General features: G+C 41.8%; 1 protein-coding gene across 7 annotated transcripts in view; it reads right to left on the bottom strand.

The window, feature by feature from the left end:
• The window catches only part of INPP4B (inositol polyphosphate-4-phosphatase type II B), a 272,899-nt gene that overhangs the window by 181,931 nt on the left and 72,208 nt on the right, over positions 1 to 18,760 (bottom strand). The gene's annotated exons all lie outside the window — the stretch shown is intronic.

Genomic DNA, 18,760 nt, shown 5'->3' with positions numbered 1-18,760 from the left:
GATATTAGTTGCACCGTGCAAAAACTGCTGAATCAGAGGATCCCTGGACAGGGAGGACGATGAACCGCACCTCATGACTGAAGACACTCTCCTGAGTGTATTAGGGGAAAGCCCTATGTCTAGTCTGTGTTGTAGAAAACCCAAAATGTCCAAGATAGATGCTGAGGTAGCCTCCCGATCATGATTGTTACACCAGGAAACAAACGTACGCCATGTAGCGTCGTAAATCCTAATGGTGGAGTCCCGGCGAGCTGCAAGCATGGTAGGAATGGCTTGTTCTGGAACCCTGGCTGCCGCTAAAATGTGCCGGTCAGTCTCCACACGGTTAGCCGTAGCCATTGCGGGTCTGGATGTCTGAGCAGTCCCTGGCATAACTCCACCTGATTGTCTGGAATCTTCCACGGTTCGTGTGTCAAGAGTGCTATCAGATCCACAAACCAAGGCCTTCTGGGCCAATATGGAGCGACTAAAATTAACTCTGCCCATTCTGTCAGTAGTTTGCATATCACCCTGGGTATGAGCGGGAGAGGCAGAAAGGCATACAGCAGGCCTGGAGGACACCTGCTGCCGAGGGCATCCACCACTTCCGCTCCAAACGAGGGGAATCTTGTGAAAAACCGTGGCACTTGGTTGTTGGTTCTGGACACAAATAGATCGTAGGTGTGACTCGGCCCAATGACCGAGATGTAGAGCCTCAGTCATCAAGGCCCAAGAGTGTGTGCCCCCAAACTTATTCGATGAGCCCTTGCCGTCATGTTGTCGGTAAGTACCAATACATCCTTGTCCAGTATTAGTGACTCGAAGGCTTGAAGACCCAGAAAGATAGCTTGTAGTTCCAAAAGTTTGATACCCTGGTGAATTTCGAAGGAGACCACTTGCCTTGGGCCATGTGCTGATCTAGATGAGCACCCCATCCTGACAGACTGGGGTCGGTCGTGATAACATTCCGTACTGGCTCCCTGAAACACGAGCCTCTGGCTACTGCTGTTGTAGTCCACCACTCCAAAGACTCTGTCACTTCCAGTGGCAGAGTCACACGGCAATTGGACGCGCTGATGAGGTTCCTCTGGTGTGGCAAGAGAAACCACTGCAGAGGCCGACTGTGTAGGCGAGACCATGGAACAATGTCATAGGATGAGACCATCTTCCCTAATAATTGAGATAGCTTCACTAAAGAAGACGCCTAGAGAGTTCCTGGAGGTCTAGCCGTTCGGAGGCTGATCGGATACTAGTGAAGTCCTATAATAGGACTTACCTAGTGGCATTGAGGGAAGCGAGGCATTGCTACGCCTCCTCCCTCATTGCGTCGGCAGATAACCGCCCAGCCGCCCTGTTTCTGGTGACTCGTTCCCTGCTTCACCAGGGGGAGCGGGATGACCCGTTACAGGGACGTGCTGAGGAGTTTAACGGTTATCTATACGACAAAATCGTTCAGCTTCGGGACGGTCTGGACCAAAATTGCGGTGACTCAGGGGAGGTGTCTGAGGGTGGTCTTGGTGACATTGTATGGGATGAGTTTGACCCTGTGGCTCCCGAGGACATGGACAGGTTGTTGGGTAGGTTGAATGCCACCACATGTTTACTGGACCCGTGCCCCTCCTGGTTGGTGCTGGCCACTCAGGAGGTGACACGAGGGTGGCTCCAGGATTAGTGCTTCTTTGGTGGAGGAGTCTTCCGGCCGCCTTGAAAGAGGCGGTGGTGAGACCCTCCTCAAGAAGCCTTCCTGGACCCGGCTGTTTTAGGTAATTATCGTCCGGTCTCCAACCTTCGCTTCGCGGCGAAGGTTGTAGAGAGTATGGTGGCATATCAGTTTCCCCTACACCTGGATGAAACTGTCTATCTAGACCCGTTCCAGTCCAGTTTCCGGCCCGGTTACAGCACTGAGACAGCTTTGGTCGCGTTGGTGGATGATCTCTGGAGGGCCAGGGATGAGGTTGTTCCTCTGCCCTGGTCCTATTAGACCTCTCAGCGGCTTTTGATACCATCGACCATGGTATCCTGCTGCGCCGGTTGGAGGGGTTGGGAGTGGGAGGCACCGTTCATCGGTGGTTCTCCTCCTATCTCTCCGATCGGTCGCAGACGGTGTTGACAGGGGGGCAGAGGTCGGCTCCGAGGCGCCTCACTTGTGGGGTGCCGCAGGGGTCGATTCTCTCGCCCCTTCTGTTCAACATCTATATGAAGCCGCTGGGTGAGATCATCAGTGGCTTCGGTGTGAGGTACCAGCTGTACGCGGATGACACCCAGCTGTACTTTCCCACACCGGGCCACCCCAACGAAGCTATCGAAGTGCTGTCCCGGTGTCTGGAAGCCGTACGGGTCTGGATGGGGAGAAACAGGCTCAAGCTCAATCCCTCCAAGACAGAGTGGCTGTGGATGCCGGCATCCCGGTACAGTCAGCTGAGTCCACGGCTGACTGTTGGGGGCGAGTCATTGGCCCCGATGGAGAGGGTGCACAACTTGGGCGTCCTCCTGGATGAACGGCTGTCTTTTGAAGATCATTTGACGGCCGTCTCCAGGAGAGCTTTTTACCAGGTTCGCCTGGTGCGCCAGTTGCGCCCCTTTCTAGACCGGGATGCCCTATGCACGGTCACTCACGCCCTCGTGACGTCTCGCCTGGATTACTGCAATGCTCTCTACATGGGGCTCCCCTTGAAGGGCATCTGGAGACTGCAGTTAGTTCAGAATGCGGCTGCGCGGGTGATAGAGGGAGCCCCCCATGGCTCCCGTGTGACACCTATCCTGCACAGACTGCACTGGCTATCTGTGGCCTTCCGGGTGCGCTTCAAGGTTTTGGTAACCATCTTTAAAGCGCTCCATGGCATAGGGCCGGGTTACTTATGGGACCGCCTGCTGCTACCGAATACCTCTCACCGACCCGTGCGCTCTCACAGAGAGGGACTCCTCAGGGTGCCGTCAGCTAGGCAGTGTCGTCTGGCGACACCCAGGGGAAGGGCCTTCTCTGTGGGGGCTCCCACCCTCTGGAACGAACTCCCCCCAGGACTTTGTCAACTTCCGGACCTCCGAACCTTCCGTCGTGAGCTTAAAACACATTTATTCATTTGCGCAGGACTGGACTAGATTTTAAATCTAGGTTGATTTTAATTGGTTTTAGTATTTATATCATTTTTAATTAATTTGGCTTTAGAATAAGTTTTTTAATTGTGATCTTAATTTGTATTTATATGTTTTTATTTGCCTGTGAACCGCCCTGAGTCCCTCGGGAGATAGGGCGGTATACAAATTTGATTAAATAAATAAATAAATAAATAAATAAATAAAGGGATTGCTCTAGCCCTACTACAATCAGTGGCCAGTTCAAAAAGACTATTCTGCCGGTCTTCTGACAAAAAACCATGGAGTCCCAGGAGTCTATTCTCGCTCCCAAATGTATGATAGCTGTAGGGATTAGGTGACTCTTGTCCCAATTAATTGCGAACCCATGTGACTGCAGACTCTCTATAGTGAGAGATATATCCCTCTCTGCCCATTCTTTAGAGGAGGACATTATCAGGATATCGTCAAGGTAGGCCTGAAGCCTTACGGGAATCTTGCAGATATGTGCCATTAATACCGACATAATTTTGATAAAGACCCTAGGGGCTGAGGACAGCCCGAAGGGCAAGGCCCTGTACTGGTAATGACACCCATTGTAGTAAAAACGTAGGTGCTTTTGACGGTGCTCCTGCCTGATAGGCACTTGTAAATAAGCTTCCGTCAGATCAATAGAGGAGAGGAAGTCTCCTGGGCGGATGCACTCCAATATGGATTTTAAAGAATGCATCTTGAAGCGGTGATAGATTATAAATCTGTTAAGGGCCTTGAGATCAAGAATTGCCCTCCAACCCCCCGACGGTTTTCTTATGACAAAAAGGCGGGAATGAAAAACAGGGATTTTATTCCCGCCTTTTTGTCATAAGAAAACCGGGACTGGTTGGATGGCCCGTATATCAAGTAGATGAACGATTGTCTTGTCCATTAGCACCCGGTTGGGCCCGTAGGAAGACAGTGAGCATCGTCAAAAAACCGTGTGGGGTGGGTGGGTTGGAGAGGAATTCTAGGGAAAGACCCCTTCGGATCGTTTCCTGAACCCAAATGTCAGTGGTGGATGATTCCCATTGGGAAAAGAAATAAGCCAACCAGCCTCCAATGGGAAGGTTGGCGGGGGAATTATTTATTGCGATTGTAGGGCCTTCCCCACCCTCTCCAGAATGATCTACGGGTGTTGAATTTGGGCCCTGATCTGACCTGACTCTCACGTTGGTAACCCCCTCTGGTCAACGAGAAGCGTTGAGCTCGCTGACCAAAACTCCCGAATACTTGGCCATGAAAGGAAGACAAGGGTGCCACAGGTCGAGAGTAAGGTTGATGCCTTGCTTCCCCTCTCCGAGACAACGATGGCATGATCTTATTCTTGTCCTGTGTTTCCACCAGAATGGGGTCCAACGAAGCTCCGAACAAGTGTCAACCCGAATATGCTGAGGATGCCAGGCGCCACTTGTTTCTGGCGTCAGCTCACCAGTTCCTGAGCCACAAGAGGCAGCGAGATGTCACCGTTGACCCTATGGATTTAGCTGAAAATCTAGAGGCGTTTAAGCTGGCATCGGCTGAGAATTCCATTGCTGCAATAATTTTATTGATATCTTGGTGTGCCCTTACATCGGAATGTGGAATCCTACCTTGGAGTTGTTTGATCCACATAAGGGCCGCACGGTTAAAAAATGACGTGGATGTAGAGGCTCTGATGGACCAGGCCGAAGCCTGATGTGATTTCACCAAGGAGTGATCCACTCGTTTGTCTTCAGGGCGTAGAGCTTCATCGGCCGGCCCTGTAACATGTGAAGATAAAGTAAGAGCCACCACCAGAGCGTCTACCGTGGGTATTTGCAATATTTTGTCTAGGTCCTGAGCACAATTGTAAAATTGTTTGTCGTTGGTGTTAGGGTTAGAACCTGATCCCGGGTTTGTCATTGGACCACGTCTACAAAAATCTTTGGGGCCAGAATGGCCTCTACTGCCACCGTGGGTTCAACAAAGAGATTGCCTGGTGCATCAGGTAAGGATTGAGGTTTCCCCTCAGCGGTAGTAGTAAGGCCCAGACCTGTAGTGGCCTGCGCTTTGAAAAGAAGCGAATGGAAGAGATGGGGTTTGAAGAGGCCTACAAATGACGATTGGTCAGGACCCAGACCCTCGTCATCCAACAGAGTCATCTCATTGATGTACTCTTCTCCAGACTCTTCTTCCTCATCGTCCGTCTGGGGGGAGTGATCTCTGAATAGAGTATCTCTAGGGACTGCCGTTCTAGACTCCACATTTCTACGTCTGTGCCTGAAGGAATGGCTCTCAGATTGAAGGCATTGAGTCACTCCTTGTCGGATAGCTTCCGAAAGCATAAGACCGAATGAATCTGGAAGCTGCATGACCGGTTGTTGAGACAAGAGTTGTTGAGGTTGAATAGGAAGGCTTGAATCCTGATTGCTAGGCCTGAGAGGGGCAAAAACCTGCCCTGATGTTATATCTGCTTGAGATAAAGTGAGGAAGAGAGGTATGATTTAGAGATGAAGGTACATCCCTATCAGGGGACCATGACCCCGACTCTATGGCCTTAGGGTTACGAGCAGGGATTGTGGCCTTGGATTGGATGTCCATTGTTCAATGGCCCCGTGGGGAAGGTGAGGTAGATTCACTGGCCCTCTCTGAGGCCTTGTGAAAAATCCTCTCTAGCGCCCTGTGGCGCCTCTCCTCCGCTCGTGAGGCCTTCTTGGCTTTGGAGCGGAAAAAAGAATGGCCTCGAGCCTTAGTGGGTGCTTGCCCTGATGACAGACCTCCCTGGGGTTGGTCTGAGTGGACAACGGATCCCTGATGACACTCCTTTAGAGGATATGGCTGCTTCATCGGCCAACTTTGAAGGAAAACTTCCCGCCAAATTACCGAGCCAGAGGCCTGGGTTATTTAGAACCCGTTTGTGTACTCACGGGAAAAAGAAGGTAGCCAATGCTGTTGTCAGCTCAAAAAGGCACCGTTTCATGTCCTGCTGTGGAGCAGCCCGCCAAATTGCTGTAAAGGCACGCCAAGACAATTGTAGTTGGAGTCTCCCGCGCGGCAATCTGCAGATCGGTGAGGCAAATCCAGACGCCGGTGTCTTCAAACGGAGTAAGCTCTCAATATCACTCGCCCTCTAGGCTACCAGCGCGATCAATGTAAAGTAAAGCTCTCAATATCGTTCACCCTCTAGGCTACCAGCGCAATCAATGTAAAGTAGCAGGCACCGATTCGCGCCGCTCTCTGAGCTTGCCGTAAGCCTCTCCAATCGCTAGCCACTGATGGCTTCAAGCGCGAAGATTTAAATGGGAGCCTTCGCTCTGTGAGCTTGCCGTAAGCCTCTCCAATCGTTAGCCACTGACGGCTTCAAGCGCGAAGATTTAAATGGGAGCCTTCGCTCTGTCCAAGAGGCTGTGGAGGCTGTGCGGAATCCATGGCCTCCTGCCGCACCAAATTAATAAGCAGTCTTTCTGCAGCGCGTCAGGGCAAGCCCGTGGTCGCTGTTAGGGAAATTCTGCGAATCTGCGAATCTGCAGAAGCCTGCCACTAATGGCCTTCAGCGGGCTCGGGAGCAAGTCCCTTCTCGCTGGAAAAGTCAATCACAATTCCGATCTTTTTTTTTTTTTTTTTTATTCAAAAAGTTTTACAAAAAATTTTCCCCCTTTCCCCCCAACCCCTTTCCCTTCACAAACCCCCTCCCCCTCCCCCCCTGGCTTCCCGGAACAAACACAAGGTATAGTTAAAAATAAAACAAACATATGCTAAAAAAAAATTTTTTTTCCCCAAAACTATTATACCAATTCTCCCTCTCTAGCTCTGACTTCCTCCTTACATAACCAAATCCTTCAAAAAATTAACAATAAACAATAATAAAATATATAAATCAGTAGAACAAATTAATCCTAAAATATTTAAAACCAGCTAAAACGTAAAAATCCAATCCAATTCAGAGAATATCTCCCTTATAGCTTCTATAACCATATAACCATATAATTCTTTCGGGGACACAAATATTTTTGTCTATTAATATTTTTAAAAAACCTTGTTTCAAAAATAATACTATTGTCTCTTGCCATTTTTTTTGGTGCATTAATCTCTGTCTTTCCTTCGTTGCTCCTTTTAAAAAGTCAATCACAATATTTCCTAGTAATTCCTTATGTCCAGAAATCCAAAATTACTGCCGTATATTCCATCAGTCCAAAAGAGAACTCTTGGGAAACATTAAGCTTGTGAGTCTTTTCCATTTGAGGACAATCTCCTGTAGCACAAATCCAGGCAGCTCATCCAAACTATTTAAAGAAAACTTCTTTAGATCACCTTGTTTCTTCACGATCAAATCTTCATATTTATCCACTTTTATTTGTATATCCTCCATTCCATTTTCCGAATAATTGCACTGGTTAATTTGCTCCAAACTCTCATCCAAAACGTCCCATTTTTATCAATTTGTATTTTGAATAATTAAATACATTCTTTCTGTGTAGTCCTGTATAACGTCCGAACCCATTCTTCTGAAAGAACCTCCATAACAAAATTCCTGCTGAGAATCCCCTTGTAACGTACTTAAACAGCGTAATATAATCCAACAGTCCACAGTCAAACACAATAAGATAAAATCTCCATTCAGTTTCGATTCAACAGCAAAGCTCCCTTTGATGTATCGCTCTGCTTTCAGTTTCTCTAAAACGAAACTGAAGGGGGGGAGGAAGTCAGAAAATCAAAAATACTTGCAAACCAATAATTGCTCCTCACATTTGTTCCGCCTGCTTTTCGTATCCACAAAAAAAATCAATTGCTAGCAGAAGTGGACATCTTCCTCTTTTCCTGCTTTTTCAGGAGCGCAGAGAATACTGGAGGTGGGGGAGGGGTAAATAAGGGGATTCACCGTTCAGGACTTTGTATTACAAAAACAAAGCCCCTAGGGGAATCTACCCAATTCCTCCCCCTTGCTCTGTCTCTCTCTTTCAACCAGAGAGAGAAATGAAGCCGGGATCAGTTGTTAAATCCGGCTTTTACGGTATTCAATGCGGGGTGCCATAAATTGGCACCCAGCGAGAAAGATGGCGCCACCCGGAAGCCAATCACAATTCCGATCTTGTTTAAACAATTTAAATTTCAAGCCAAGCAATCCGACACCTCTGGTCCTCTTGGAAGACCGAGTCGAAAAGCTGGGGAGTATAAAGGAGGCAGGGACAACAAGAAAAGAATTCAGCAGAACTCATGAGGCCTTTTTCAGGATCTGCTGCATTTAGTAATCTAGAAAACTCTGTTAAGATTCAAAATTATGTGTTCATGGAAGGTAAGGATGACTGTAAGTGACTATTAGCTTCTTAAAATTATAAAGAGGACAGCAAGAGAATGAATATATATATATTAAAAAAAAAAAGGTTTGATGTTTAAACTTGAAGACTTATCTAGACATCAACATTTTCCCTGGTGAAATTTGTTCACCTATAAAAGTGCTATGTTTCAAGTATTCCAAGAGCCAGCAAATCAATTCAGCAGACCCGGTCCAATGGGAATCGATAAGATAAACCCACACCTGATGGCCGTTTCCCCCAACAGAAAGAAAAGTATCTTCTGGTGCTGATATTTAAATTTTTCTCTAGGTAGGTATGTTTACATGATCTGATATAAAAGCTTTTTTATGCTCGATACTTTAGGATAAAATTTAAGTTTAAATTGTGGGGCTTTATAGATGTTTTGTGGAAATGGTTATCACCAAATGTCATTGTTCAAAAAACTGAATGCATATCAGAAGAAAAATCAGTGTTCAGATAAAACTCTTTAGACAAAACATGAGATCTGAAACTAGCACCTTGAAATAGTTCAAGAGTTGAGCTCCTGTGATTCAAATTGACCTTCAAGTAACCAGAAGTATAGAACAGAGTAAGAGGCCAGTTTACAGCTTCCAGCATAAATTGACAGAAAAAAAAAAAGGTTTGATGTTTAAACTTGAAGACTTATCTAGACATCAACATTTTTCCCTGGTGAAATTTGTTCACCTATAAAAGTGCTATGTTTCAAGTATTCCAAGAGCCAGCAAATCAATTCAGCAGAACTCATGAGGCCTTTTTCAGGATCTGCTGCATTTAGTAATCTAGAAAACTCTGTTAAGATTCAAAATTATGTGTTCATGGAAGGTAAGGATGACTGTAAGTGACTATTAGCTTCTTAAAATTATAAAGAGGACAGCAAGAGAATGAATATATATATATTAAAAAAAAAAAGGTTTGATGTTTAAACTTGAAGACTTATCTAGACATCAACATTTTCCCTGGTGAAATTTGTTCACCTATAAAAGTGCTATGTTTCAAGTATTCCAAGAGCCAGCAAATCAATTCCTTGCTCTGTCTCTCTCTTTCAACCAGAGAGAGAAATGAAGCCGGGATCAGTTGTTAAATCCGGCTTTTACGGTATTCAATGCGGAGTGCCATAAATTGGCACCCAGCGAGAAAGATGGCGCCACCCGGAAGCCAATCACAATTCCGATCTTGTTTAAACAATTTAAATTTCAAGCCAAGCAATCCGACACCTCTGGTCCTCTTGGAAGACCGAGTCGAAAAGCTGGGGAGTATAAAGGAGGCAGGGACAACAAGAAAAGAATTCAGCAGACCCGGTCCAATGGGAATCGATAAGATAAACCCACACCTGATGGCCGTTTCCCCCAACAGAAAGAAAAGTATCTTCTGGTGCTGATATTTAAATTTTTCTCTAGGTAGGTATGTTTACATGATCTGATATAAAAGCTTTTTTATGCTCGATACTTTAGGATAAAATTTAAGTTTAAATTGTGGGGCTTTATAGATGTTTTGTGGAAATGGTTATCACCAAATGTCATTGTTCAAAAAACTGAATGCATATCAGAAGAAAAATCAGTGTTCAGATAAAACTCTTTAGACAAAACATGAGATCTGAAACTAGCCTTGAAATAGTTCAAGAGTTGAGCTCCTGTGATTCAAATTGACCTTCAAGTAACCAGAAGTATAGAACAGAGTAAGAGGCCAGTTTAAGGGGCCAGCATAAATTGACAGGAAAAAAAAAAGGTTTGATGTTTAAACTTGAAGACTTATCTAGACATCAACATTTTTCCCTGGTGAAATTTGTTCACCTATAAAAGTGCTATGTTTCAAGTATTCCAAGAGCCAGCAAATCAATTCAGCAGAACTCATGAGGCCTTTTTCAGGATCTGCTGCATTTAGTAATCTAGAAAACTCTGTTAAGATTCAAAATTATGTGTTCATGGAAGGTAAGGATGACTGTAAGTGACTATTAGCTTCTTAAAATTATAAAGAGGACAGCAAGAGAATGAATATATATATATTATTATTATTATTATTATTATTATTATTATTATTATTATTATTATTATTATTATTATTATTATTATTATTATTTATTGAATTTTTATACCGCCCTTCTCCCGAAGGACTCAGGGCGGTGTACAGCCGGAGATAAAATACAAAATATGTACAATTAAAACAAATTAAAACATAGCAAAATTACAAAACGGCTAATAATTAAAATTAAATTTAAAATATTTAAGAATATTAATAAAACCCCAATTTAAAATCAAACTATTATGCCAGTCCCGCTTGAATAAATAAGTATGTTTTAGCTCACGACGGAAGGTCCGAAGATCAGGCACTTGGCGTAGGCCAGGGGAGTTCATTCCAGGCGTCGATGCTCCCACAGAAGGCCCTACCCTGGGGCCGCCAGCCGACACTGTTTGGCGGACGGCACCCTGAGGAGACCCTCTCTATGAGAGCGTACGGGTCGGTGGGAGGCATAGGGTAACAGCAGGCGGTCTCGTAAGTACCCGGGTCCTAAGCCATGGAGCGCTTTAAAGGTGGTAACCAAAATCTTGAAGCGCACCCGAAAGACCACAGGAAGCCAGTGCAGACTACGGAGCAGTGGTGTTACGTGGGAGCCATGAGCGGCTCCCATTACTACTCGCGCAGCCGCATTCTGGACTAACTGCAGCCTCCGGGTGCACCTCAAGGGCAGCCCCATGTAGGGAGTATTGCATGTATGTATGTATATATGCCGTGATCTTCACCACATGCAATGAAGCTTAAAAATATTAACTTCTACAGTGTTTTTAGTGGCCTAGTATAAATTACCATCCAATTTGCAAGTCTAAGATAACACTAATGAGAACATAAACTAGGATTCTCATTAAACAAGAATCATAGATTTTAGTGCTTCCTTCAAAGTAAAGTCTTAAAGGGATGGAGCTCTTGGGATTCAAATTGACCTTCAAGTAACCAGAAGTATAGAACAGAGTAAGAGGCCAGTTTACAGCTTCCAGCATAAATTGACAGAAAAAAAAAAAGGTTTGATGTTTAAACTTGAAGACTTATCTAGACATCAACATTTTTCCCTGGTGAAATTTGTTCACCTATAAAAGTGCTATGTTTCAAGTATTCCAAGAGCCAGCAAATCAATTCAGCAGAACTCATGAGGCCTTTTTCAGGATCTGCTGCATTTAGTAATCTAGAAAACTCTGTTAAGATTCAAAATTATGTGTTCATGGAAGGTAAGGATGACTGTAAGTGACTATTAGCTTCTTAAAATTATAAAGAGGACAGCAAGAGAATGAAAAAATATTATTATTATTATTATTATTATTATTATTATTATTATTATTATTATTATTATTATTATTATTATTATTATTATTATTATTTATTGAATTTTTATACCGCCCTTCTCCCGAAGGACTCAGAGCGGTGTACAGCCGGAGATAAAATACAAAATATGTACAATTAAAACAAATTAAAACATAGCAAAATTACAAAACGGCTAATAATTAAAATTAAATTTAAAATATTTAAGAATATTAATAAAACCCCAATTTAAAATCAAACTATTATGCCAGTCCCGCTTGAATAAATAAGTATGTTTTAGCTCACGACGGAAGGTCCAAGATCAGGCACTTGGCGTAGGCCAGGGGAGTTCATTCCAGGCGTCGATGCTCCCACAGAGAAGGCCCTACCCTGGGGCCCCCAGCCGACACTGTTTGGCGGACGGCACCCTGAGGAGACCCTCTCTATGAGAGCGTACGGGTCGGTGGGAGGCATAGGGTAACAGCAGGCGGTCTCGTAAGTACCCGGGTCCTAAGCCATGGAGCGCTTTAAAGGTGGTAACCAAAATCTTGAAGCGCACCGGAAAGACCACAGGAAGCCAGTGCAGACTACGGAGCAGTGGTGTTACGTGGGAGCCACGAGCGGCTCCCATTACTACTCGCGCAGCCGCATTCTGGACTAACTGCAGCCTCTGGGTGCACCTCAAGGGCAGCCCCATGTAGAGAGTATTGCATGTATGTATGTATATATGCCATGATCTTCACCACATGCAATGAAGCTTAAAAATATTAACTTCTACAGTGTTTTTAGTGGCCTAGTATAAATTACCATCCAATTTGCAAGTCTAAGATAACACTAATGAGAACATAAACTAGGATTCTCATTAAACAAGAATCATAGATTTTAGTGCTTCCTTCAAAGTAAAGTCTTAAAGGGATGGAGCTCTTGGGAAATTCAGTAAAACAACAATTCTGTAACTTGTATATGTCCTTGGTCTAGAGCCAAGGGAACAGTTAATCTTATTTGGAGACTGGGAGTCTGAAGTAGAATTTTGAGCAGGCACTAGGCATGCTTCCAAAATATTACATATATATATATATATTAAAAAAAAAATGCCCATGCTGCTATTTGTGCATATCTATGAAAATTATACAGGATATGTCTTCTGGAACAGTTGACTGGTTTTGTTAGGACATTATTACAATATGATTTAGAACTATTTTGAAACTGTATGTGTGCGTACACATACACTCTCTGCACACGCACACACAGCACTCTCTGAGCAATTTACAGTGTCAGCATATTGCCCCCAACAATCTGGATCCTCATTTTACCAACTTTGGAAGGATGGAAGGCCGAGTCAACCTTGAGCCTGGTGAGATTCGAACTGCCAAACTGCTGGCAGCCAGCAGTCAGCAGACGTAGCTTGCAGTACTGCATTCTAACCACTGCGCCACCACGGCTCATGACAATCAGCAATCTGATAATTTCACTTTACCAGAGAATCATTACCCTTAGTCAAAAAGACTTACAGCATGTTCAGGTCCTTTTTAAAACCTCAGTCTAACCTCTGATCCATACCCTGGTTTGACAAAGAGGATAGCTTAGCGAAAACATGGTAATTCTTGCCTACAAGAATATATCTATGATGAGTGTCCTTCATATGAAAGCTTTTACTTTCTAAAAAGGTCTATCAGAAACTTTAAAAGAAAAAAGCATAGTTATGCTCTTAATAATTGGATCAGAATCCAACAAGAAGTAGTCAACAATTTTTTTAAAACTAATAAACCTGTCACAGCACAACTACTAGCAAAGGTATTAAGCAAGGCTGTAATTGCACCACTATTATTTAAGCTTTATATTAGCACTATTGATGGACATTTGCTAAGCCAGAATTCCATCCTCTCTGCCTTGCCTACCCCCACCTCTATTCTCCTTTGATGATACAACCATAAGGTCAGTAACCAAAGTAGACCTTTAAAGATGCCTTAAAACTCTTTATCATTTTTCTGTTCAAGAGATCACCCTGAAATAAACTACAAAATAAAAAGTATTGGTAATTTTTAGAAAGTACTTCAAGGCCCTAATTATATAGACCAGGGGTGTTTAGTGTTTATTTAAGTGTTTTAATTTCAATGTTTTTATATTTATGCTTTTATGGCATTGTAAGATGCTCAGAGTCACTTTTGATAGTTAGATGGGTAGCATTTTAAATGAATGAATAAATAAAATCCCTTAAATATCTAGGTATCAGTTTTCAGTATTCTATCTGATAATCTATTCAAACAAAAGAGCTTCTAGTAAAAGCCCCAAAACTGTTCCTTGCAAATGCTAAATTTGCACATCAATTTTGTAATAATTATGTCCCAGAAGCTATTAAAATATTTAAAGCCACAGTTCTGGGTTTGATGTTGTATGGTGCTCAGCTATGCATGTACAAGTTTAGTTCTAGTTTAGAAGCAATTCAATCAAAATACTTGCAAATCTTCCTACAAATTCCTTTTCAACTTTTAATGTTCTAACATAACTAGAATTAGGCTGTATTTCCCTTGGGACCTGATTAAGATTTTGCTGTTTTAGATTCTGGCTGAAGCAAGTCTGTAGACCCATTTCATCTTGACAAATAGTCTGACTTCCACCTTAAGACAAATTAATTATGTTCTGATATACTGCAGTCTCACCTTGTCAGCACTCCCTGCTGTGGGACTTGATAAAACCTTGGCTGAATTAAGCAGAGGATTTAGGATCTAGACATCTAAAACAATAGACCAAATATCTCATCCCTTTTACAGCACAACCTCACCTTCTCTCTAGACTATTCCTAGATCAGTGGTCACCACCGGTGGTCTGTGGACTATTGATGGTCTGTGAGAAAATTTTGGTGATCCGCAGAAAAATTTGTATTTTTTATATTGCATTAAATACTATTTATCTTTTAAAAAAAAAATCTTATTAATGGTCTGTGCGATTTAAAATTATGAATTTAGTGGTCCCTGAGGTCTGAAAGGTTGGTGACCCCTGCTCTAGAGAACTCTTTAATATCTTCTATGTTATACACAAAAGACTATTTACTTTCACCCAAATTGGGGTGATGCCTATTAGAGCAACAATTGGGATATAAGTTATCCCAATATAAGCTTCCCATTTGAAAGCAAAATTTGTTTCTATTCAGACTCAGTATTAGTGCTGTTCTCACATATGCTATTAAAATTTCCATTGTCCACCCAGTGGTGAGTAAGCTTAATAATTCCAATAGTTAACGTGCTAGTTGCATTTCTGACAGTAGGCCATTATCTTTGCCCAACTATGTTTCCCAGCAACTTCCCCAAAAGCAAAACAGGAGATACAGTGAAAGTTGTCCAATATTGTTGGATCGAAGGCAAATCTCAGTGCACTACAGCATTCTTCAGGGTTGGTATAACCACACGTTCTACCAAAGAAGCACTGATCAACTCCCAAATCTCAGTATTCATCCCCCATTGCCAAACCCAAAGGAATCAAGTGGACCTAACCCACAAAGTGTTGCTCCTGTCACATCTTCGGACCACACCCAATTTACCCACAGAATGTTGTGCAAATAACTCAAAGAAACCTATGGATTGTCTTCCCACCCTAACAGGTACCACATTTTTATCACTTAACATAATCCATGTTTATCCTTTTTAGGAAACAAGGTTCTCAATATAGCATTTTGGACAAGATCTATTGTGAGCTTACCAATGGGAAAGCTTGAAGATCACTGAAACCTATTTGCTGTCCTCCAACAATTTTAGTGCCTTCCATATGGTGAGAATTACCATCCATAAGAATAGGGAAGCCAGGTGTACATTTTAAACACTAACCTATACCAGTGATAGCTTTTTGCCATCGCGTGCCAGGAGCGGGGGGGGGGGAGGGTCGCGCATGCGCATACCCACACCCATAATTCTATGCGCCCTGCTCCTATGCATGCGCATCTGACCCCCCCCCATGCTGCCCACGCTCTTGGCACATGATGGGACAGTAGGCCCGTTTTTTGCTGTCCCCCGCCTCCAAAGCCCTTTTAGGAGTCTGGGGAGGGCGAAAACCGCCTTTTCCCACCCTCCTGGAGGCCCTCGAGAGGCCGAAAAAAGCCCATTTGCCAACTTCCAGCCCCACCAATATGTTAAGTTCCGGAGCTGAGCTCATGTGCCTACCAATATGGCTATGTGTGCCACCTGTGGCACGCGTGCCGTAGGTTCGTCATCACGGACATATACAGTAAATATCAAAAGGAATCAACAGGATATTTTTACATTATTTATGGATCACATTGAAAAGGACATCGTCTTCATTATTATAGTTATTATGATAATTATATATACTGTTTAGAAATGTAAATATTTTCTCAGATGATCTCAGCTCCTGGTGAAAACAAATACGGTTAGGATTTGTTAAGTGAGTTTTGCCCCATTTATAATATTTCTTGCCACAGTTGTTAAGTGAATCACTGCAATTGATAAATTAGTAACACGGTTGTTAAATGATTCCCAATTGATTTTGGCTTTTCAAAAGGTTGGAAAAGGTGATCATATGACCTTGAGGCACAGCAACAGTCATAAACATGAACCAGTTGCCATGCATCTGAATTTTGACCACATGGGCATGGGGATGCTGTAACAGTCATAAGTGTGAAAAATTGTTACAAGTCACTTTTTTCAATGCTATTGTAACTTTGAACAGTCACTAAATAAAATGTAAATCGAGGACTACCTATTAATAATAATATTTTAATTTATTAATTAAATAATTAAATTAAATTAAATTAAATAATTAAGTTAAATAAAAAGAGGACTACCTATATTAATAATTTTAAAAAATCACAAGGAAGTTCCAGGGCTATACATTATCCTGGAAAGTCAGGAGAGGATAAAGGACTGGAATAAGGCACAAAAGAATCCAATTCTGTATCATTGCCAAGAAAATTATGTCTTATGGCTTACACTATGTCTAAGAAATCACCAGAAGGAAACTTTATCATTTATATTTGTCGGAAGTCATCTTTCTTGAACTAGAGAGATGATTCTTCACATGGATGCCTTTTCTAAAGTAATTTGTCTTCTAAGATATACTAACAGAGTATCTTTTGCCTTGAACAATCCACTCACCCTAGCTCTCATGTAGTTTCTTTATGGTCCCAATAGACAATAAATACATCCATCATCTGCTTTATTTTATTTTATTATTTTATGCATTTGTCCAGCTTAAATTTTATGCATGACTGATACTGTATTATTAAAGTTATTATGCACTCTAGACTTTGTTATAAAACAAGTGTTTAAAACAAGAATTATGTGCCTAAGCAACAAAATGTCTCAAAAATTCTTTTTTTACCTATTCTGCTAAATATAAAGAATATAGTGGCATTAGAAAGTCTCAAAAAGACATCACTACCACCCCAAATTGCAAGGCTTAAACTGCTAGATTGTCAGAAGGAAATGATCCTTATGAATAACAAAGTGGTTTCAAGTATTAATATTCCTCAGGGTAAAAACTACACCCACACAATTATGGCATGCTGATTTCCATTACAGGGTCCATCAGAAAAAACTAGTATTTCTTCCATACTATATTGGTTTTTCTTTAAAAAAAAGAAGAAAGTAAGCTAGTAGAAAGTTTATTTTGTTAGAACTGGCATTGATGTCCAGATTTTGAAAAATGATACATTCAACTTCAAATTAACATAAAAGGATGCAAAATATAGAGAAGAGACTATTAGGATCAAAGCATATCCAGAAAAGAATAATTATATTTCCAATAAATTCTGAAGCCTTTCTATTCTTCTATTATGTGTCTCTATTTAATTTTTTTAAGTATCTGACATAAGATTTAAACTTTAGAGATGATTCACTGGTAATTAAAATTAACAATAGAAATACAATGTTTCAAGAAGATGGATGCAGTTCTGATAAATCAGCATTGGTCATAATCCCATCTACTTAAGTATAGAAATTTAATGGTTTGGCAAACGAAAAAGAAAAAGAAAATGTGTATTTTGGTAAATCAGAACACTCTGCATGTTTTTCAATATGATAAACGACAGCATTTATTATGATTCACAACAGTCCAATTAATAACAAGCCTGCATTTACAATTCCATCTAATTATGATTATACAGGAATATTGGTGGGCTTTGCTCTGTGGTTGCTTGTCCTATTTTTTTTTTTGGGGGGGGGGGAGGAGTTAAACATGCAAGAAGTTTTTATGTTTGATTGATTTAATGTCATGTGCAAATTGAGAATGCTGCTTTTCACTCTCAAGCTAGTCTGAAGTTGTAAGCTGTAAACAGACATGCTTCGGAAATTGTTCCAGTTTCCACAATATAATGCAGAAGCAAGCCAAGTTTGTATAAAATTACTTGTTTGCAAGTTATTCTAAACAAACCTTGGCTTACTTGATTCCTCTCAGAAGCAGAAGATGCCAAGTGGAAGGTCAAACATCCTGTGCTAGAACACAATGTCCTAATGTCTATGTTAGTATTTGTTTTAGAGTAAAGAAGTTATAATTATCACCTTTGAAGAGGCATTAAACAAACAAACATAAAAATTAGCACTGCAGCTAAATTAAAAAGGAGTAAATCTTCATATTTTGGAGGCTTTATTTGAGTTCATAAACAAAGGCTGATCATTATTATTTGGGAGCAAGATAAACACCCTTTCAGAAGTATTTAGAAAAGAAATTATTTTTTAACTCATGGTCTATTAACTAAATTTAATATTTTTGTGACTGTATGTTTCTAATATCTGCTACAGCCAGAAACATTGTATATATTGTAAGATTGGACCAACACCATACACCAAATAAATAAACCTTAAGCTTAATTGCTGAATACTCTACTTGATTTTTTAAAAAATATGACAAGATGTCTTAAATTTTACATAGTAATAGTAGCAACACCTGGCTTAGTCTGTAGAGCATTGCAAATTAAGCAAGCCTGGTTTGTTTTAGATGCAAGAGCATTAAAAATACTACAGCTGTCAGCTAGATTTGGGAGCTGAAAGATATGCCAGCAGAACATAGTGTCACCAGGACACTATGTGTCACCAGGAGTTTTACTTGTCTTTACCATTACTGAGTAATTCTGTATTTTTATTGTACTGGACACCACTAAGGCT

This window comes from Ahaetulla prasina, chromosome 8 (assembly GCF_028640845.1).
Source record: "Ahaetulla prasina isolate Xishuangbanna chromosome 8, ASM2864084v1, whole genome shotgun sequence".
NCBI classification, from domain to species: Eukaryota; Metazoa; Chordata; class Lepidosauria; order Squamata; family Colubridae; genus Ahaetulla; species Ahaetulla prasina.
The sequence above is the reverse complement of the archived record's forward strand: the minus strand, read 5'-3'. Positions and strand labels throughout refer to the sequence as shown.